This window comes from Octopus sinensis, linkage group LG16 (genome assembly GCF_006345805.1).
Source record: "Octopus sinensis linkage group LG16, ASM634580v1, whole genome shotgun sequence".
Classification (NCBI taxonomy): domain Eukaryota; kingdom Metazoa; phylum Mollusca; class Cephalopoda; order Octopoda; family Octopodidae; genus Octopus; species Octopus sinensis.
The window spans coordinates 28,218,202-28,243,402 of NC_043012.1; the positions used below are offsets into that span (position 1 = coordinate 28,218,202).

At 38.5% G+C, this 25,201-nt stretch overlaps 1 protein-coding gene and 1 long non-coding RNA gene across 2 annotated transcripts in view; one reads left to right on the forward strand and one right to left on the reverse strand.

Annotated features, from left to right (window-relative positions):
* LOC115220286 (protein Wnt-16-like) overlaps positions 1-25,201 on the forward strand; it is a 276,791-nt gene that overhangs the window by 206,440 nt on the left and 45,150 nt on the right. The gene's annotated exons all lie outside the window — the stretch shown is intronic.
* Positions 1,158-25,160, reverse strand: LOC118766542. Its single transcript, XR_005002477.1, has 3 exons — positions 25,033-25,160; positions 7,652-7,661; positions 1,158-1,168 (listed from the first exon to the last, which is right to left on the reverse strand). It is a non-coding gene; the product is annotated as an uncharacterized LOC118766542 (long non-coding RNA).

Here is a 25,201-nt window from a genome sequence, read left to right on the forward strand (position 1 = left end):
AACCCGGTTGCATCAAAAGACGGAATCTGACTTTATGGCAAAAGGAGTGCCGACAGGCACTCACGCTGATCCACAAGGCGGGCAAGGCCGGCTGCGGAAATACCACCTCGGTATTTTATAGCAGGCTGGTAGAGGCAAAGAACGACGACGTCCTAGGAGGAGCTCTGGGGTTCGACGAGGACCAGCTTACCAACCTGTTTAAAAAGACTTTCAGAACGGGGTATTTGGATAATTTCCAAAGATCCCTGGCCTGGCAGTGCTATAGGAATGCTTTACCTGTTCGCGAGAAGTTATCGCGGCACGGAACTTCAGTGCCACCGACATGTCCAAGATGCGGGTTGGACGATGAAACCGTCCAGCACGCTTTTGTACACTGTCGGCAGTTGTCAGACTTGATAAGTTACGCAGAACACGTGTTATCGCATCTGGGACGAGTACAGATGATACCGCCAACTGGACTCTCGAAGGAAGGTGAGGCATGTTTTCACTGCACGATTGCAGTAGTAAAAGAATGCATGTGGCGTACAAGAATGGAAGGAGTCGCAATAGGATCCTTTGTCTCAGGCCCCGGCTTGCTCACTTACTTCAGATATCATCTGAAGAGCAAAATGGGGCTGGAAAAGAAGACCTTACCACGAGGTGTGTATGAAAAAAGATGGAAGGAAGTGGCGAAAAAGGTGGGTGTCAGAAACCCAGTTTAACTATGGATGGAGAAGAGGAAAGGAAAGCTGCTGGGCCTTATAGGTTGCCGGGGTTTAAAATATATCGGTAAGATTTCAATCTAATGTAATGTTATATTAGTCAATGCAAAGGACAATTTAAATACAGTTTTTTGTATAATGAATAATCCATATATTGTGGAAATTTTTAAACGAACCACTTGACTGTTTTTTGTATGTATGTCCTGTATTGTTCTTCTATGTACTGATTTTATAATCGTAATAAAGAATTAATCATGAACCGGTGGTTACCGCCCGTTGATAAGAGGCAATAACATCGAAACCGCGGTCAGGTGCGTATCACTTAGGCTTACGAGAAAGGGATGGCCTCCCTTTGCAAATACCATAAGGGTACAGATAGTGTACCTAAAGCCAGCTGGAGACGATGATCTCCTGGGGCTAGAAAGCTGCAGTAACAGCCCCCTTTGTGGTTAGCCATATTGAGATGGCTATTATACTTTATATATATATATATATATATATATATATATATATATTATATATATATATTATAATAATATATAGTAATAATAATAATAGATAAAAAAAAAGACGAAAACAAAGGACCACTGATGCGGTCACAGGAGTGTGACGAAAGAACTCTGGCCGAAATAAGATTAAGATTAATGTAAAAAATAAATTACACTGAAGCAAAATAACACCAAATATATAGTGCGTGTGTTTTTATTGGCTAAACTGGCAAAATGACCATTCCGAAATATAACAATATATATATATATATTATATATATATAATATATATATATATATATATATATTATATATATATATATATATATATATATATTTTTTTTTTCTCTAGTTTCAGCTCAGAGCTGCGGCCATGCTGATGCACCGCCGTTTTGTGCAACACTGTTATTGCGAAGAACCTCGTCTAATATGTGGCACTTAGTGAAGAATGGAGTTTGATATATCTACTCTCATTTGTACCTCTTGCCGTGAGGTAGGTTCATCTGGGACTCTCGACAGGAAGATGTCCAGCTTTGATTTAAAAACCGCTACATCTACTCTGTGCAAGTTCCTCAGACTCTTTGGGAGAATATTAAAAAGCTGTGGGCCCTTGAAACCCAGGCTGTTGCAGAAGCTGGTCCTGAAGCGTGATGGCATTGCTGGGATCTTTGGCACTATGCAGTGTCGTCCTGTTCTAGCATTGATGTAGCTTACAATGCCAAAATTTGGCACAATTCCTTCCAGGATTTTCCAGACATATATTACTGCATACCTCTCCCGTCTTCTCTCCAGGGAGTAGAGTCTTAGCTGTTTCAACCTTTCCCAGTAGCTGAGCTGTTTCAAAGAGACGATCTTCTTGGTGAATCTTCTCTGGATTGCTTCAAGATCCGCTGTTAATTTTACACTGGTGGGTGACCATAGCTGTGAGCAGTAATCCAGGCGGCTGAGGACGAATGTCCGCCAGAGGACCATCATGGTTTCCTTATCTCTGGTTCTGAATGTTCTTAGGATCCACCCAGCCAGTCGTCTGCACTTTTTCGCCATCCTGGAAAGAGGTATCATCACTCATGTCGATACCCAGGTCCCTCACAGACTTAGGCTCTGGGATTGAAATTCCCTGTGGACCGGTGTATCCGGTAAGTTTAATATTCAGTTTTGGATGCTGGTATGTATGTACATGTTTATATGTATATATGTATATATGTATATACAGTTGCAGCCAAAATGTTTAGAACGGCATTGTTTTCGTCAGAAAAGTAGATATAATTTTTTTATCAAAGTTGTTTTATATTCTATAATTTTCACAGACAATAAATACGATATTATTTGTTATTGCCTGAGATTTTGGTGTAATTTGAGAGGATAATACAAAAGTTATGGATGATTTAGTGATTTACTAAAAAACCCATGGCGGCCAAAATGATCAGAACGGTTGCTTTTACTCCGTGTTTTAGTATATTTAACCGGCGAACTCTAATATTTTGAATTTGTTTACGTGACGGTTCGTTTACTAAACATTAGTAAGAATATTTGCAATGTACTTTGTTAATATAATGCCACTTACTCCGTTACCAATTCATCAGCAAATTATTAAGCTTCGAAGGAAGGATAATTTAAGTATTGGATCTATTGCAAAGATTGTTAACAAGTCAAAAAGTGTTGTACACGGTATTCTTAAGGTCTACGATGTTTGTGGTTCGTGTGAAGCAAGAAAGTTCACAGGTAGGCCAAGAAAAAGGACCAAGAGAGAAGATCGTGCTATGGTAAAGTTGGTTAAAAAAGACAGATTTAAAACTGCTGCTGCTGTTTCTCGGAAAATGAGCATTGTATTGAAGAAAACTGTATCTCGAAAAACTGTGTCTCGTCGTTTAGTTGAACATGACCTACAAGCAAGAGCACCTGCAGTGAAGCCACTGATCAGCTCCAAGAATAAAAAGTGTCGTCTTACCTTTGCAACCGAACATGTGTTGTGGTCTCAAGAAAAATGGCAAACGGTGCATTTCAGTGATGAATGCTCAGATGGGAAAAGGTACGTTCGTAGAAAAGTAGGTGAAAAATTGTTGCCTAAATGCCTTAAGACTAGTGTTAAATTCGGTGGAGGAAGTGTCATGGTTTGGGGAATGATATCTGGAGATGTTGTGGGCCCTTTGGTGCGATTACATGGAAAGTTAAATGCAGGAGTTTATAAACAACTTGTAAAAGATCATGTCTTGCCTGTGCTGAGAAATTCAACTAAGCGACCACCCATATTCATGCAGGACAATGCCCCATGTCACAAGGCTAAGGTGGTCATGAACTTCCTCAAGGCTGAAAAGGTTATTGTTATGGATTGGCCAGCTCAAAGCCCAGATCTCAATCCTATTGAAAATGTGTGGAATATTCTAGGAGAACGTTCGAAAGCCAGAAATCCTAAAACAACTGAGCAATTATGGAATGCTCTTCAGGAAGAATGGAATAAGATCACCCAGCAAGAAATTGAAAATTTAATTTCCTCATGCAGTCGAAGATGTCAGAGTGTGATTGAAGCTAAAGGGCTTCACACTAAATATTAAATAATTCCAGTATTCTCTGTCATCTTTGATTATTTTGTTATTTTTTTTAACCGTTCTGATCATTGTGGCCGCCATAGGTTTTGCAGTAAATCACTAAATCATCCATAACTTTTGTATTATCCTCTCAAATTACACCAAAATCTCAGACAATAACAATTGATATTGTATTTATTGTCCGTGAAAATTATAGAATATAAAACAACTTTGAACATATATATATATATATATATATATTATATATATATATATATATATATATATTATATATATTATATATATATATATATGTATGTATGTATGTATGTATGTATTGGTATGTAAGTTAAAATATGTATATATAAATATTATTAACATTTCCGATTATTCATGATATATTTACAATTAGTTTTACTCATTGGTTTTTCAATCAACCAACCGTAACTAAGACAAAGAAATTCAAATTTGTTAACCAATTAGATTTAGCATATGATTAAAAATAATCGTCCTCCAATCACCGACAGATTTTAAACCACTAAAATATTAATGAATAACGAATAACAAAATAATGTAGTCTATCTCTTATCTCTTCATACACGATCTTTTATTACACAATATTCTGTGAAATTATATACTTTCGTTAAGATGTAAAGGAAATGAAATCTCATATATATATATTTGTGTATATTTGTACGTAGGTATATATATATATATATGCATTTACGTATGTACTTATGTGTATGATAAATTATAATGCAGTAACTCTACTATGACTGTTATGATATTATGATATATGAATATATTGACTATGAGTTTAAAATTAATAAGATTACATCTATCATATATGTCTGTTTATTGTATTATGGCATACTATATATTTGTTTCTCCTATACTGTGTATTGTGAAATGAAGATTGCACAGAAACTAATATTATTATTAATAATAATAATTATGATATTAGTAATAATTAAATATTATATATGTACTCATAGACATGGACGTGTATGTTGCACTCCAGTTTGTGTATATATATATATATATATATATATATATATATATATATATATATTATATATATATATATATATATATATTTGTTGTGCAAGATTTTTTAAATTTTCATTTTTTGTTTTTTTTTGTTATTATTATTATTATTATTATTATATTATTACTAGTATTGTTGTTATACATACATACATACATACAGACATACGTAATAATAATGATAATAATAATAATAATATAATAATAATAATAATAATAATAATAATAATAATAATAAGTGGGTGTAAACACATGAACAAAATAAGAATAAACAAAAACAAAAACAAATTACACGAACGTATATAAACAGAAGATACAAATATTATAGGCATTCCTCGCCACACGCTAACTAAACATAGACGCACATAGAGATATACGCATGCGCAAATGAAGACACATACAATAGAAATACAAAATGGCTGACGGTTAGTAAGGAGAGACACAAAAATAAGAAAGAAGAAAGCAAAGGACCACTGATGCGGTCGCAGGAGTGTGACGAAAGAACTCTGGCCGAAATAAGATTAAGATTAATGTAAAAAATAAATGACACTGAAGCAAAGTAACACCAAATATATAGTGTGTGTGTTTTTATTGGCTAAACTGGCAATATGACCATTCCGAAATACAACAATATATATATATATATGGATTGATGGAGTTCGGCATTTTTGGTGTGGGTGTCGGTGGGTCCGCGGGCGCGCGCGCGCAGGGTTTGGCGCGCCTGGGGTAAGGCCTAGGGTGCCATATGCGTGCGTTGTGTGTGTGTGTGTGTGTGTGTTATGTGTGTGTGTTAGCGTGTGTGTTAGCGCGCGCACACATACGTACCTACATACATACACGCACAAACACTTACACACATACACACATACATACACACATACACACACATACATACCTACACACATACACACTTACACCCACACATACACACACACATACATACATACACAAGACATACATACATACAGATATACACCCATACACTCACATATACATACATACATACATGCACACACACATACATACATACACACGCACACGCATACATACACACACACACATACATACATACATTATGCCCATACAACTCCAGAGGAAACCCCACGCACACACGCATACATTCACACACACACACATACGTACACACACATACATACATACATTCACACTTTCATTCATACTTTCATTCATACATACATACATACATACATACATACACACACAAACATACACATACACACACACATACATACATACACACATACATACACACATATATACACACACGCATACACACATACATACACACACATACTTACACACACATACATACACACACACATATCCGCACATACACATATACATACACACATGCATACACACACACATACATACGCACATGCATGCATACATACATACACACACATACACACACATACACACATATACGCATGCACACATACATACACGCATACACACACATACATACCTATACACATACACACATACACACATACACACACACATACACACACATACATACATACACAAGACATGCATACATACAGACATACACCCATACACTCACACATACATACACACACACATACATACATACACACGCACACACATACATACACACACACACACACGCATACATACATACATTACGCCCACACAACTCCAGAGGAAACCCCACGCACTCACGCATACATTAACTCACACACACATACGTACACACACATACATACATACATTCATACTTTCATTCATACATACATACATACACACACACACAAAACACATACACACACACACACATACATACACACATACATATATACACACACGCATACACACATACATACACACACACATACATACACACACACATACACACACATATACGCACATACACATATACATACACACATGCATACACACACATACATACGCACATGCATGCATACATACATACACACACACACATACACACATACACGCATGCACACATACATACAAACACACAGACATACACGCATGCACACATACATACATACACACACATACATACATACACACAACACACTTACACACATACACACATACATACATACACACATACACACATACACACACACATACATACATACACACATACATACACGCACGCACACATACACACATACACATATACACACACATACTTACATACACTCATACGGACATACATATACACAGACATACACACATACACACTCAAACATACATACATACATACACACACACATACCTACATACACACTCGCATGCACACGCACACACATGCATGCCCGCGCGCACGCACACATACATACATGCATGCACGCATGCCTGTGGGGTCTGGCTTTATTTCGGGCGTACGTCTGGGCGTGTGCGTGTGTGCCTGTAGATTCGCATGCGCCCGCACCGCGAGAGTTTTTTTCCATCAATCTTTCAGTTGCGAAGTGTGTCCTTGCATGCATATATATACACACATATAAACATATAAACACACATATAAACCCCTACATTTGTACACACACGCACATACATACATTCACTCCCACGCACGTACACACACATTTACATATATATACAGTACACGCACACACACATACACACGTACAATCACACTAATTCACATACACACCGACACATATACATACACACAACATATACCTCCACGCGCACGCACACATACACATACGTACACACATATAAGCACAGACACACACATACATACGTACACCAAAACATGCGCACACATACGCACGCACACGCGCAAAAAGAAACTCACAACCCCAAGGATACACGCATATACATCCATTTACGCTTACACACACACACACATACAAACGCACACACACACGCACACACAACTACACGTACATACATACACAGGCACACGCACACACACACAAATGAACCCACACATACATCCCATACGGCACACAACCATACATACACGCACACACATACATACACGCACACAATCATACATACGTATATATACACTCACACGCACGTACAAGCACACACGCACACATACACTAAGTTAAGCACAGTTACTCGCCATACACACAAGAAAACGCACACGTACACACACACATACTACAACAAAACACAAACACGATACATATACACGCACACACACATACCTCCCTGTTTCTGACCTGCCTTTCTGACTTGCTAGGGTACCCCCACAGCACTCCTTAATTCCACTCCTTAATTCTACTACTGCCTGCTACTAGCCATTGTCCACCATACACACATACACACGCACACACTCACACACACACCCTTGTCATCTCGCACACCTTTTTTTACCATTCCTTCTTTGATTCAGCTCTCTTGTTTTTAAAAACATTTTCCTCCATTTTTACCACTTCCGTCTTTTTAGTATGTGAATACTACCTGCAATTTTTTTTCCTCTGTCCTCCCGTCTCGGGATCTTTCTTTCTCCTATGTTTCCGACGAAGAGCTCCGCTCGAAACGTCAAACCCTCCTTCTTCACTTCTTTCCTGAGCGTCCAATAATACTTTATTTGTTCCACATCCTTGCGTTGTTGTCTTTTTGTTTTCTTGTTTGGATTAACTTTATATATATATATATATATATATATATATATATATATATATATATTATGTGAAATAGAAAGATGAATAATCTTGTAGTAGATTAATCAACAGTTTAACCGATACCTTAGTAGCAAAAATCACAGCAGTAAACAGCACGGTTGGAGGTACAACCATCTGGCGTTGCAACCGTGCGTTGGTGCGGATAATTGAAATTAAAACATTATTGGTGAATTGAAGAAATGGAGCTGAACGCAGATTGAACAGAAATCGTTTTATTTCATTCTACACGTGTTTCGAAAGGCACAAATTACCAAAATCCGATTGAATAATGGATTTTATTCAATCGGATTTTGGTAATTTGTGCCTTTCGAAACACGTGTAGAATGAAATAAAACGATTTCTGTTCAATCTGCGTTCAGCTCCATTTCTTCAATTCACCAATAATATATATATATATATATATGTGTGTGTGTGTATATGTATATGTATATATATATATATATATTATATATATATATATATATATATATATATATATATATTATATATATATATATGGTGTGTGTGTGTGTGTGTGTGTGTGTGTGTGTATATGTATGAATAATTGTCTATATGCTTGTACGTAGGTTTAATTATGTCTGTTTATATGTTTATATATATATGTATATATATATATTGACTTGTACGCGTAGCTTGTTTCATATATATATTTATATTTTGAATGTACTTTATAATCTCTGACGAAGCCTATGGAAATATATAAGTACCTCATTTTAACTGCTTACGACCTCAATAAATAGATTTGTATGAGCTCAACAAATTACATTTTCCAAAGGCTGAAACAGCTGTAAGTGAATTTAATGATTTCAATAATTTATATTAAGGTTTTTTTTAATTGTATTCTTATCTTATATGTATTGAATTTTAATGTATATATGTATGTTATTATGGTTCTCGTTTTGTTAAATAAATAAGTCAACATTCTTATATCCTAAATTGAGAAACAATTTAGTTGATTTAGGATATTAGAAAGTTTTGTGAGTGGATATGGTAGACCGAAACTGAAAGAAGCCCGTCGTGTATATACAAAGACATGCAGGAAGTAAATAGACATCTTTAATTTTCAAATCTTTTATTTGATTGGTTGAAGGAGAGGTTTTCTTCTAGCTGCTCGTCCATAATACCCAAGCTTATGCAGATACGTAACACACGTTCTTGGATTAACTTCTAGCTGTTTTGCAATGTCAGAAGCCTTCGAACTGGGTTCGTTTTCCACGTTTCTCTTCAAACAGCGAAGCTTCCTATCCGAAAGCTCAGGTCGGCCGGGACGAGAATCTGTTCATTCTTTTCCTTGGCTTTTGAATTATACTATAATTCTATTAACTGTAGTAAGAGGAATTTGAAGATTTTCGGCAATTTTTTACTGGCTAAGACCAGCCCCAGATTGCCCGACAATACGACCTCTTTGAAAATATGACAGTTGTGCTTAAATGTTTAATATAATGGCACCTGGAATGAAAAAGAATAATTTCATTGTAAATTATATACCGCTGAAAACGCTTAGATAAGAAATTTACTCCCTAGCGGTTCGGCAAAAGACACCGATAGAGTAAGTACTAAGCTTACAAAGAATACGTCCTGAGGTCTATTTGTTCGACTAAAGATGGTGCTCCAAGTAAAAGAATAAAAGAATACACACACACACACACACATATATATATATATACTCACACAGAGAGATATAGGTATGTATGTATGTATGTATGTATGTATGTACGTACGTACGTATACACGTATGTATGTATTACGTAGGTACGTATGTACGTATGTATGTATGTATGTATGTATGTATGTATTCCTTCTTCCCTTCTTTCCTGAGCGTCCAATAATACTTTATTTGTTCCACGTCCTTGCGTTGTTGTCTTTTTGTTTTCTTGTTTGGATTATCTATGTATGTATGTATGTGTACATATGTGTGTGTGTGTGTGTATGTATGTATCGTCAGCAAATCATAAATCCGAAAGATAGGCACATTTTAAGTTATTAAGCAATACAGTAAATTAGATAAGGTAAATTAGATAAAGATAAAATTAGTAAAGATAGTTTATGAGGCTATGCAGTGCTTCATGTCCATAAGGTGATTGTCTTTAGAAGTGGCCTATAAGCTCTGTTCAAAGTGAAAGGAGAAAAGATCTAGTTGCTAGTTGTTGACCACACAAGCAAAGGAGAGGAGTCAAGCGCAAGAGATTGGCTCACTTAGACCGCTAACCGTAATCGGTCTTGTTGGCTTGTAGGTCCCAGGACTTCAGTAGGAATCTCCTGAAGTGTAAGCAGGATCCAAAGACTTCCGTCCTAGAACTTCTACATATATGCCCTCCGCCATTAGAGACTGATGAGTCGCCTTTAAAGCAAAGCGCTTTGTGGATGCGAAACCATTGGTCACTTTATGACCGGACATATATTCAACTGCATGTAAATATATATGTTTGTGTGTGTGTGTGTGTGTATTTTCACACACACATCATGATTTGTCAGACTCTAAAGCCGAAGACAAATGTAACTCTTGATCTCTGGGAGGCAAGAATCCGTTACGGTCAATTGGTTAGTAAGTCACAAAAGAATAAACACTCCGGCTCGGTGACGACGAGATATCGCCCTTTGAGCAGTTCATCTTGGCGAAAAGAGAGGGAACAGGGAATTTTGCCCTTGGGCTGCTTTTAGTTCGGGGACATTACGACATTGGTTATTCTACAAAGAATATTCCAACACCGTCGAATGAGGTCTATACGAAATGCTACCCGAGCATGAGGTGGCAGGCGTATTTCTACGACCAAAGCACGCCACCCTCCGAGGCCAATACGTACGAGATAAGGTCTATGAGGTTCCCACCCACGATCAATGAGCTCGAAGCCTTCGAAGCAGGCCCACTAGGCATTCAAGATTCAATACTCCAAGCTAAGATTCAGTACTCTCTCTTCTCCTTTCAAACGCAAACTTCGTACAGATATACAACTAAAAAACTCCGACAGGTTCTTACTTTTCTGGGATAAGACAAAAAACATATATAGGATAGAGACACATTTACGATAGCCTTCGATGTGGTGATGGGAGCCTACGACAGCACCAACATATGTAATATCATTGGACTATACATCCTGAACGCCGTAGGGAAGACGTTCCCTTCATTCCTCTTCGGAATTGACACTGGACGTCTCTAGAGGAGCCAACGGGCACACACTTAGTAGGCTTAGAAAGGACCCGATTAGCGCCTTAGGCTCCATAGAATTCAAAATTACTATCGAGACTAACCTCACCACCTAGACAGACCCTACCGCAAGCCAAACGTGAGGTTGTCCTACGTCAACACAGCCTCCTACCATCCCCTATCGTGTTCAAGATCCCAGTGAAGAGTGTCAACATGAGAATTTCGAATCTGTCCTCAAGTCAATAAATTTTCGGCATCCTTGTTCTCGACTACAACTAGGCATTGGCGTCCAGTGGGTTTAAGGATCGCACCTCCTACATGCCAGGGCCTAGCACCCGCAAAAGAAAGAGACACCGGAACATCGGTTGATTTGCCCCACCCTTCTCGCTCAACGTCTTGTTTGAGAAGAATATTCCTTAGGTTAGTAGACAAACATTTCAAGCAGACACACAGGTCTCCATTAGTTGTGCATCCAACATGAAAAGTATATTCGCTAACACCCAAAAAACGCTGGTGGAGGCCGGTTGCTCTTGCAGCGTGTACAATAACTGCCCAATGGAGGGGCTAATGCGAGGTCGAGGGAGTCATTTATGAGGCTGTAGTGATACCCATACCTAGCAACCACAGTAATAGCAGCAATGGATCATCCAACAGCCTCGACGGTAGTGGCAGCAGTGACAGTGACAGAAACGCCAGTACTGACGCCAGCGACCCCAGCATCAGTTGAAGATGACGACCACACCGACACCAGCAGCACCATCAGCGAGGCTACCGGCGGCCCCACGCTTAATATTACCAATGACGGCACCCACATCACCATCGGCGACAGTAACGCCAACGCCACGGCCGGGTATGACTACCAAAACGACAACAGCTGCAGCGATATCGCCCGACCCACATCTCATAATGATAACAGCACCGAATGTAGCCCCAGCAACAGCAGCGGCAACAACAACATCTCCATGTCAGGAGTCAACCGAAGATGCGCCAGAAATGTGAGCACAACCAACACCCAAACCTGGAACTTTATCGGCTTTCAAGTGGCGTCTGTACAACCACAAGTCTTCTTTCAGGATTCTGGGAAGACGATTTGTCACACCGCTGGTCAGCGACGGATAGCGCCTCAAAGATAAAAGGACCCCATACGATATCAATCGGGGGATCATAGAGCGGCCAAGGCTCTACATTAATGGAAACGGACGCTACAAGCTTTGTATAGCTGAGCGAGCAAGAATCCTCAATGACTCCCTGAAACTCGGATCACTGAACACTCGCCAGGAAATTTACAGACCCTCATCCATTTCGAACGCTACCTGCTTCAAGCACAGGATGCCCCGTTCTCCGTTTAGATCCGGAAAAGTCCTTACGAACTAAAAGCAGCCCAAGGGCAAAATTCCCCGTTCCCCCTCTTTTGGCGCAGATGATAACACGTCCTCGATAAGGGAGATAACCCATCCTCGCCGATCCAGAGTGTTCATCCTTCGATGACTTACTAACCGTAACTGATCGTAACCGATTCCTGTCTCCCAGAAATGAAGAATTACATTTTCCTTGGTGTTAGAGTCTGAGGAGCCGTCCATGGGGTTAAGCCCTTTGTAGATGCGAAATTAGTAGTCACTCTATGACCGAACATAGACTTAACTAGTCACACACACACACACACACACACACACACACACACACACACACACACACAAACACACATATTGGATGAAACATAAACAATAGAGACTGGTAATAGGCTCGACCCGTATTATGAGGGAAAAGAGATAAAAAGAGTACTGTGAAATTGCTTTGGGGATGAGAGTTTTGGGACAGAATCTTTCTTTAGCGTTGTGATGACAGGAAGACAAATGAAGGACAACAGTTTTATAAGTTTTACATTTGAGCAACTGGCTTGTTTCATACGTATTTGAGACTTTGATTCCACCGCCAGAAATCTTTGATAAGTCTTTTTTTATCATAGCTTAGAGTTTACTACGTGTTCATAGTGAAATTTTACAAACACATTCTGTGCACGCACGTGCGCGTACGTAATATGTATGTATGTATGTATGTATGTATGTATGTATGTATGTATGTATGTATGTATGTATGTATGTATGTATGTATACCTGAATATAAACATAATGTACAAGAAAGCTCGCCTAAAAGCGAAACTATCACTTCAAAAGAAATGTGATACTTAAATTGAATTCTGTATGGTTTCCTCAAAGAACTTCAAAGAAATATCCAACGTTTTCAGATTGCCTTGTACAAATACACTTGCTTTTGGAAAATAGAACGGTCGGGGAATTGTAGTGTGCTATACTTGTAATAACTCTCAGAACCTGACCCAAATTCGCCTGCTGCGAATGTGTTTTAAGAATCTATGTTAGCGGTGGTTTACTTTGAATGGGCACATATACATAGCTACATACATACATACACACACACATACATACATACATACATACATACAGACAGACAGACAGATACAGATAAATGCGTGTGTACATATATATATATATATATATATATATATATATATATATATATATATATATAAACACACTCTTGCTGAGTATCCGATCCTTTTATTTATTTATTTATTTATTTATTTGCATTTTGCATATAAAAACAATGGAATATTCGGTAAAGAAAAAAATGGAACTTATATAATTTTTTTTAAAACCTCCCCTCCGATTTTGGCGAATGTTTCTTGTTTTTCTTCTTTTTGCACTGCACACTTAAAAACGATGGGAGAAGCCTTGAAGGATATCGGTGATTACGATTACAATTCTACTTCCTTCATTTAAAAAACAATAGTAAATATTTAAAAGAATTTCCATTAAAAATAAATATCTAGAATTTCGGCTTTTTTTCCGAAAATTCATTAATCATAGTTTTAAAATACGGGCAGTTCGAATCAACAGTTTGTTTCTCTTTATAATTTCAAAATAATGTTCAGACGAACAGGTGATTTAAGGATGATTTAGCTATTTTTCTAGCCTATCCTACGACCACCTGGTACCTTTCTCGTTTCTTTGTCACTCTGACATGTATTATGTTTTTCGATATTTTTCTCCCCTAAACACATTTTATCGAATGATGATGCAGTGGTCAATTGCTGAGACTGATCATCAACAAAAACATTTGTTATTTAAATCTTTAATACTATTAAAACATATTATCTTTTAAATATCTTTGTCAAATATTTTGAAGTAAAAATTCTCAAATTTGGTTTATTGATGTACTTTTTCATGCTGAATCCGAATTTGTGATTCTATTATTTCAAAAAGACTTTAGAAAAATGTCACAGAGGTTTAAAGTGTGATCATTTTTACCAAATCAAAAAACAGGATTGGTGCGCAATAGCTGTCATCAAATGAAAATAAACATTAGAAAGGGGTTTTAAACAAATTGAAACCTATGCGTGAGAATTAATTCATATACTGAGAGAGAGTATATCAAAAAGTATGGTAAATATATATAGTGAGATAGATTGTTGGTGATAGATAAAGAATGGGAGATCTAAATGGTAAGTTATTTCTCGGAGCAAATTATATCTTTTTATTATTTATGAGCGATATTGTCTGAGGGATGCACATTTTGAAAATCAAATTAATTTTCCCCGAGGATGCACCGTTTCAGAGCCTTTATGGGCTAAATACACATATATAACCAAATGCACTCGCATTTATATAACATAGATAGATAGATAGATAGATAGACAGATACATACATACACATACACACAAATACATACATACATACATACATGCATGCATGCATACATACATACATACATACATACATACATACATACATACATACATACATACATACATACATACATACATGGTGGTGGCTGCCCCCCTCGTTATCGAGTATGGCCATTGCACGAAGCTTAATCAATGTTGTTATTGTGCAATGCCTGTGCAAGAAGATTTTTTTAAAGTGAGGAAAGGCTGTGTACTGAGTCAATCACACTCACTAAGCAACAGCAGCCATAATCCGAAAAGAAGGACAAGTCAACATCATCGGTAACCACTGAGCCGCAGGTTTTATGTCGGAGTTATCCCAGTTACCTGAGTTACCTTCTCCTAGAAGGATGCCCGAACAAAGTCTAGGAGTCCCTCGCTCCAAATGGTTTAACCGTGCGATCGGGTATTCAGTCCGATTATTTCCTATGTCCCCGCGCATGATACATCGTTAATACATTGAATGGCCGTTGACTCTCAAGAGTTCCTCTGCCCTTTGACGGGTTTTGTTTTTCATCCCGCAGGGTGTCCAATAAACACCCTTCTCACCAAGCAAGCTTGGTGGGGTTGCCGGTTTAGTCGCCGACGACCATGCAACAGGTTGTACTGGGTTACATGTTACCAGTAGCACACGAAAGTACATACATACATACATACATACATACATACATACATACATACATGCACATACGTGTGTATGTGTGTGTGTGTGTCGCTTCGCAACTATGAGATCCGGTTTCGATCTTCATGCATGTCAATTTGAGCAAGTGCGTTTATAATAAGGTGCTAGTATAGTATGCGGTCTACCACGGTGTCAAAGATGTTGTCTACCTTATATTTCAGAGATCATTTTCTTCAAAATCATAGATTTTAGCATCTAACCATGATCACTCAATGGCTTGAGTGTGTGCTCCGGTCACTGGATCTACATAATGTCGTTCATAGTTCACTGTCAGATGATGATAACCTATGACAGTTAAATTATTATAAGCGGACCACTCATCTGAATGATTTACTGAACCTTTTTCACATTTTGTCTCAATAACTGAGACCAGACCGTTCCAATCACGCCGCCGTTCCTCACAGAAGTATCGACAGTCTGAGCCTTGTCTGAGACCAAAAACTCACTTGTTTCAGTCATTTGACTGCGGCCATGCAAATCGACCCCAGGACTTATTCTTTGTAAGCCTAGTATTTATACTATCGTTCTCTTTTGCCGAATCTCTAAGTTACGGGGACATAAACACACCAGCTTCAGTTGTCAAGCGATGTTGGGGGGGGGGGCAAATACAGACACTCAATCACACATACACACACACACACACACACACACATATATATATATATATACATATACATATATACAAAGAGCTTCTTTCAGTTTCCGTCTACCAAATCCACTCACCAGGCTTTGGTCGGCTCGACGCTATAGTAGAAGACACTTGCCCAAGGTGCCACGCAATGGTACTGAACCCAGAACCATGTGGTTGGTAAGCAAGCTATTTACCACACAGCTGAATCGTTAGATAAATCTTTCTACCTGATTAGTTAGTTAGTTAGTTAGTTAGTTAATTTGGCTCAAAAGCAAATAGCAAGGCCATGTAGGGGGACATGGAGTTAAGTACAGGGTGGTGTTCATGTAAAGAGTTCAGGCCACTTGAGGTCAAGGGAGGCTTTGAACAAAGCGGTCGTCGGCATCTTCACCATCTCGTCTGGCAGCTTGTTCCACGGATCCGCAACCCGGACGGAGAAAGCTCCTCTCCTTCGATTGAGATGAAATCGTCGCAGGTAGAGCTTTTCGGAATGACCCCGCAGCCGACGCTCTGGAGCAGGAGTGAAGAACAGCTCTTTCGAGAGGTTACACTTTCCGCTTATGATGTTGTGGGCGAGAATGAGATCACCACGGCGGCGGCGTTTTTCAAGAGAATAAAGGTCGAGCGTCCTCAGCCTTTCTTCATAGGACAAATTTTTGAGACCATGAGCCATGCGGGTAGCCAGCTTCTGGACTCTTTCGAGATGCTGTATGTCTTTGAGGAGATAAGGAGAAGAGGCTTGAATCCCGTACTCCAATATGGGTCTCACCAGCGTGACATAGAGTGGTAGGAATATGGCTGCTGTGAGCATTCCGAATGACCGTCGAATCAAGAACAGAATTCCGCGTGCTTTGTTGGCAGCATGGACGCACTGGGCCGAAGGCGAAAAGGAGGAATCCACCAAGATACCCAGGTCCTTTACCTGATCGGTCCTCTCCAGCAGCAGACGACCCGGCTCGAGATCAAGTTGAGTTGCAGGAGGAGAGCCAACAGGCAGATGACAGCACTTTGACACGTTCAGACACAGGTCCCATTCGTTAAACCACTTCCAAATTTGGTGGAGGCATCGACGAAGATCCTTTATATCACCGCGAGGAGCGACCAGTTTGATATCGTCGACAAATAGAAGGGTGTGTTGCGTGAGGTCGTCGGGCAAGTCATTTATGAAGACTAAGAACAATAAGGGCCCAAGCACTGAACCTTGAGGCACGCCACTGCTCGCACTGGAGACGTCGGACCGCGAACCATTAACTTGGACTTGGAAGGAGCGATCTGAGAGGAAGGCACCAACCCAACGTACAATATCCGGATGGAAACTATATGCTTGAAGCTTGACAAGTAATAGGCGGTGGTTTACCGAGTCAAAAGCTTTGGCAAAGTCCAATAAAACGATGTCAACAGCATCACTATCATCGAGGATGCGCGTCACTAATTCTTCCATTACCAGTAAGTTGGTCAAGCATGATCTCTTCGGCACGAAGCCATTATTTTATTTCTTTATTATTTTATAATTAGCCTTCATTTATTTATAAAATTAATCTAATTTTTGTACCTCTATAATTTCATACTTAGCTTATATAAATTATACTGGTATATTCACTACTTATAAAAACTGCTTAGATTGTAATTTTATTAATATATAATTAGCATGTTTTTCTACCTCAATACTCCTTTTTTAATACCAGTTTATACCAATTAATCAATATTCACAGATACCAGATATTTACTGGAAAATAGCGAACGTAATAAATACGACGCTAATGTATAGCTTCACCGCGTATGTACTAGCAAAAATGCGTGTGTGCAACAAACTTGAAAAAAATTGTCTTACCTCCAGGGAGAACATCTGAAAGATGAAATACTAGATAGGGATAATGTGGGACCGGTTTCAGATTTTTCAAGATACGTCTGCACACATATACTTGATTTATCTTCATCAGCCAACATATACCCGACAACATTTCAGAAGTTGCCACATCAATGCCAATATACTCGACTGAAACACCAAAACGCTGACAGAACGAGAACTTCTATGTATAATTTTCCCTCACGGGCTATTCTTTACTGGAAAGCAATACTCTCGTATTGCATTACTATTTTTATTGAAACTTCTTCACCGTTCTCGTTCTGTCAGCGTTTTGGCGTTTCAGTCGAGTGTATTGGCATTGATGTGGCAACATCTGAAATGTTGTCGGGTATATGTTGGCTGATGAAGATAAATCAAGTATATGTGTGCAGACATAACTTGAAAAATCTGAAACCGGTCCCACATTATCCCTATCTAGGTATTTCATCTTTCAGATGTTCTCCCTGGAGGTAAGACAATTTTTTTCAAGTTTGTTGCACACACGCATTTTTGCTAGTACATACGCGGTGAAGCTATACATTAGCGTCGTATTTATTATGTTCGCTATTTTCCAGTAAATATCGGTACATATATACATATATACAAGATAAGAAAATGGAGAAATACATCTAAATCAAATATCAATTACCAGATAATACTCAATCACATACTTTATTAAACCACCACATAAGAGACTCTAGGGTTAGATATAAAAAGCAGAACAAATCAGTGTACATAAAGGAATGTACATAAAAAAGTGTACATAAAAAAGTAATGTTGTATAATAAGTAGAATATATATAAAAGAGAATATAAATATAAGTAAATATAAATATAAGTATAGATTACTTCTTACAGCTGTTTCGGCCATGTAGATAAGTATGTCTCATTTTACCAATATTAGCCCTTTATGGTAGGTCAATATATAGATATAAATGAGACATTTACAAAAATATCATAAGGCCTCTTCGGAGATTATGTAATATAAATCGTTCTACATATATACCCACATGGGTGTGGGTGCATACTCATAATACAACATATACATATACATATGAGTGCATATACTCATCCCATGGAGGGTTGCATTTACAACCCCTATCTCAATTTGTATATATATATATATATATATAACATTATTGGTGAATTGAAGAAATGGAGCTGAACGCAGATTGAACAGAAATCGTTTTATTTCATTCTACACGTGTTTCGAAAGGCACAAATTACCAAAATCCGATTGAATAATGGGACCATATTGTGTCTTTCTCTTCAGGAAGAAAAAAGGAAATCCGTTGGAAAAACAAAAACAGAACAGAGGCGGAGCAAAAAACAAATCGAACTGTGCTCCTAAGAGCCCATGGCGAAACTGTTTATCAGTGTATGTTGAGAACCGGTGGCTGAAGAATTCAACGGGTCAGGCATCGGTCAATCATGTGGGTGAGGGTGTATAGATGTTCTTTGTGACCGAGAATAAAGATCTGACTATTTAAAGAATATTGGATGTTTTATAAGTGGCGAGAAAAAATCTACTTAGAGACGTGTGTGTGTGTATACTGTTCTATATATGTGTGTGTTGGCGTAGGGGTAGAAAACATTTTTTGTGTACGTGTGTGCGTTTGATCGTTCGGCTGTCAGTGGCTACTGCCGTGATAACCGTTGGGTGGCAGAAAGAAAAAAATAAAAAAATTATATATATATATTATGTTTTATGTGTGTGTGTGTTCATCTAAGCCTACCTTGTCAAGGAAACCCCCCGCTGTGAAAAAACCAAGCCCCGTTTGTCTTACAGTAAGCGGCTGCAGGTCTCGGAACGAATATAGTGACAGGAACGCAGTTCTAATTTCAGAAACCAATCCTAGCAGATTAAGATTCACGTCGGCGAACTCCAAGATCAAAAACGCCGTCTACCAATGCAAGGTTTACACGGACTCAGATGCCTTCACTTATGTAGGGGCATCATCCTCAAGATTGTCTTTGCGTGTCTCCAACCATTACGCAACTTTTCGGGACGTGAACAAGCGCCAGACCACGGGACTCAGTAAGCTAATATGGCGACTGAAGGATGCGAACTTAAGCTATAGGCTGGAATGGTCAATTTTGTCGGTGGCCCTCCCATTTGATAGGGGCAGAAGACAGTGCAACCTTTGTGTCTCCGAACTCTTCCATATTTTGTTTGCCAGAGGCCGGATGGTAAACGGGCTCTTACAGTCGGCTTTTCGATGCCCCCATTGGCGGCGTTACACTTATCTGGCCTTTAAATAGCGTTTATAAATAATACCGGCACCCATAGCCCTTGGTAACAAATTCTGAAATAGCCTTTAAGATATCTACGATTGACCACTGCAAGGGGAATTACTCCTGTAAGACAAACGGGGCTTGGTTTTTTCACAGCGGGGGGTTTCCTTGACAAGGTAGGCTTAGATGAACACACACACACATAAAACATAATATATATATATAATTTTTTTCTTTTTTTCTTTCTGCCACCCAACGGTTATCACGGCAGTAGCCACTGACAGCCGAACGATCAAACGCACACACGTACACAAAAAATGTTTTCTACCCCTACGCCAACACACACATATATAGAACAGTATACACACACACACGTCTCTAAGTAGATTTTTTCTCGCCACTTATAAAACATCCAATATTCTTTAAATAGTCAGATCTTTATTCTCGGTCACAAAGAACATCTATACACCCTCACCCACATGATTGACCGATGCCTGACCCGTTGAATTCTTCAGCCACCGGTTCTCAACATACACTGATAAACAGTTTCGCCATGGGCTCTTAGGAGCACAGTTCGATTTGTTTTTTGCTCCGCCTCTGTTCTGTTTTTGTTTTTCCAACGGATTTCCTTTTTTCTTCCTGAAGAGAAAGACACAATATGGTCCCATTATTCAATCGGATTTTGGTAATTTGTGCCTTTCGAAACACGTGTAGAATGAAATAAAACGATTTCTGTTCAATCTGCGTTCAGCTCCATTTCTTCAATTCACCAATAATGTTTTAATTTCAATTATCCGCACCAACGCACGGTTGCAACGCCAGATGGTTGTACCTCCAACCGTGCTGTTTACTGCTGTGATTTTTGCTACTAAGGTATCGGTTAAACTGTTGATTAATCTACTACAAGATTATTCATCTTTCTATTTCACATAATATATATATATATATATATATATACATACATACATACATACATACATACATACATACATACATATATGTATGTATGCATATATAGATAGATAGATAAGAGACAGATATTCTCTCGGTATGGAATACACTTCGTATTGCTCAAGTGATTTAAACTAGAGTAAGTACAGGAGTAAATGTAAGATTAAGCAAGTTAGGGAAGCCAATATACAAAAAATATTAAATACATTTAGTACAAAAAATGTACACATGTTTACACATAAAATGTTCTGACTTATACAGAATAGAAATGATACCAGGAGTTAAAGGGGTTGAATAAGGGTTTTACGAGTCCAACAGCTGTTTCCTGGGTCCAACAGCTGTTTCCTGGGTCCAACAGCTGTTTCCTGGTGATTCAAAATAATGTTTGTTAATTGATTCCATCATTGGATAATATCAGCCTCCGTCTTCAGGAAGAATTTTACATTTGTGGTGTTAACAGAAAGGAGATTAAAGATGGGGGTGTTATGGTATGGAGAGGGGTATGAAATTGAATAAGAGTATGTGAATAGGGAGGGGCTAGAGAGAGATTCGTTAGTTTTCAAAGGAGTGGGGTAGTGCGAAGTACTTTTTGAAAGTGGGGAGGGTGGGGAGTCTAAGAGGGAAGTGGAAAGTAGTGGAATTGAAGAATTTGGAAGAAATTGGAAATGTGTGCATGGGAAAGAATAAGAGTGGGGTAGTATTTTTTAAGTAGTAGGTTTCTAGGTTGACTTTGTCTAAGTTTAAGGGTATTTCGGGTATGGATACTTATTAAGGGATTACATAGATTTAGCAAAGTGCATGAAGGATGAGTAAACCTGTGTTTACAAGAATGAATTACATCACAGGGTCTATTAAGAAATGAAGAGTTATGAAGGCGAAGAATGGTCAAGTATTCTTTTAGACATAACTTACACTTGCCGATGTTTGCATTGTATGGGGGAGCATCGCTTAGTATAGAGCAGGATAGGGTGTATGGAATATTTTGAGATTTAAGGTTGTGTATATACGTTGCTAAGGAGATTGATAATTTAGAATTTGGATTGGAGAAAAAGTTCATGTGTGCACGGTAACGGCACCTGAAATCTAAGATGCTATTGATACATACCCTTGCTTGGTGGGGAGCGTGGTGTTACAACACGGCACTTGTAGACTACATTTTTACATAAACAGGAGGGTATATTTATATTTAAAGAGGGTATAGTTGAGAAACCCGACAATTGCAAGTTCTCCTACCTGCTCCCTGGTTGAAGTTTACTACTAGTGAGGTTGAGCTCCGTTGGTTCATTGTTAGTGGGGAAAACCTGAAGTGAAATCTGTATTTGTACTGGATTGGGAGGTGATATTGCAGCTAGTATTTGTTGTGGCGTAGGTAGGATTGTGGGATGATGGTTTGAGTCTGGTATTATTTAATTGAGTGGGGTTACGAAGGGTTGCGTTATTGCTACTATGTGGGTTAATTTGAGGTGTAATATGAGAGTTTAGGTGTTCCGAGGACTGGTGTTGGAGTTTGCGTTTGTTCGAGGAGGCGATTATGAATCCCAAATTAGGTGTTCTGGAGTAAGAGATTTTCGCAGAGGATTTGTTAAAGATGGGTTAATATTTATGCCGTTGTGGAAAATTAGATTTTACGATTTTAAAGAAGAGTTTAGGTAGAGATTTAACTTGGAGAGAGAAAAGTGGTACGAACCATAAAATTTCCCACTTCCTGACCTTAGATTGTTTAGAGTGTGTGGTTGTAGTGGGTTGATCAGGAAGGCGGGGGAGGCCAAAAATGAGAATTGCAAAATCCTGTTGGATGCTATGATTCAGTGCGATCACCCAACTGGACATCGGAAACCGGACATTGTTGTGGCGAATAAAAAAGAAAGAACATGTATGATAATCGACAACAGCATGCCCCGGTGACAACAGGATCAATGTGAAAGAAGAAAAAAATAAACAACTACGATGATTTGAAGTGGGAAATACGAAGGTTGTGGTCAATGAAGAGAGTAGACTTGATACCAATAGTAATCGGAAGTATTAGAACTCAGCTACCAACATAGCTGAAAAAGATCGGTGCAAGTGTGAAGGTAGAACACCAACAAAAATCAGCATTGCTTGGAACTGCAAGAATCCTTCGCAGACTTCTTGAAGCATGACTAGAAAACAAGTGTAACCTTCGTCTTCTGGCTGTGGACAGCTGTTACTTTCTATCATGCTTAGCAAAATAAGCTGTGAGTTTTCATATAATAATAATAATAATAATAATAAAAATAACAATAATAATAATAATCATCATCATCATCATAATAATAATAATAATAATAATAATAAGGAAAGGATCAGCAGAGAATGCAATCGAAGAGTGAGAGCAATACTCAAGACAGAGCTGAATGCAAGAAACAGGATCGAAGCGATCAATGCATTAGCCATACCAGTCGTGACTTACAGTTTCAATATCGTTAACTGGTCAATTACTGAAATATGTCAGCTCGACAGAAAAATAAGAAAACTGTTGACAATGCATAGAATGCATCACCCTAAGGCAGATACAGAACGACTTTATCTGCCAAAAAAAGAGGGAGGCCGTGGTCTTTTGCAACTGGCAGTAACAATGAAGATTGCTATAATTGGCCTAGACACCTACCTGAAAAAGTCTGAGGATTGGATGTTAAAACTTGTCTTAAAACATGAAAACAAGAAAGCATCATACTCAGTAACAAAACAGGCAAAGGAATATCTAAGTGAATTCCGAATACAACCAATTTCGGAATTAGAGATAGACATACAAGAAACAAGCACAGAAAAAGCTAGGCGCATGAAAACCCGTGCCAAAACTGCGGCCTTAGATATTCTGAATAATAAATGGCTAGAAAAACCTCTCAATGGCAAATACCCAAAGAGAGCGAATAATGCAGATATTGACAAAGCCCTGACCCATCAATGGCTAATGGCCTCTGGCTTAAAATCTGAAACAGAAGGGTTTATCATAGCAGCTCAAGATCAATGCCTACCAACAAGAAACTACCAGGCCAACATATTAAAGAACGGCAGTAGCCCAACATGTTGTGTATGCCGACAACAAAATGAAACCATTGATCATGTTGTCTCCAAATGCAGTCTTCTTGCGCCTACAGAGTATCTCAACAGGCATGATAGAGCTGCACAATATATTCACTGGGTAATTTGCAAAAACCTGGATTTGCCCCATGAAAAAACTGGTGGGAACACAATCCACCTCCGGTGCTTGAAAATGACCACATCTCACTCCTCTGGAACTTCACCATTCAAACTGACAGAAAGATAGATGCAAATAGGCCAGACATCATATTGAGTAATTCACCTCTGGGAACAGGGGCATTTTGTTCAAAATCCTTAAACAACCCTTATTCAGGGACCCCGAAGAAACTTCTAACTAGACTCCAACTGCAAAGCCATGCACTGTTTATCTTGATATGAGATCACCTTGTCGCGCACATATGGTTGTGATGCATGTACCTGGTGTTCCCTTATCAGACTGGTAGTCATGATGGATATACTGGGCTTCGTATATTTTAACCCCAGTGT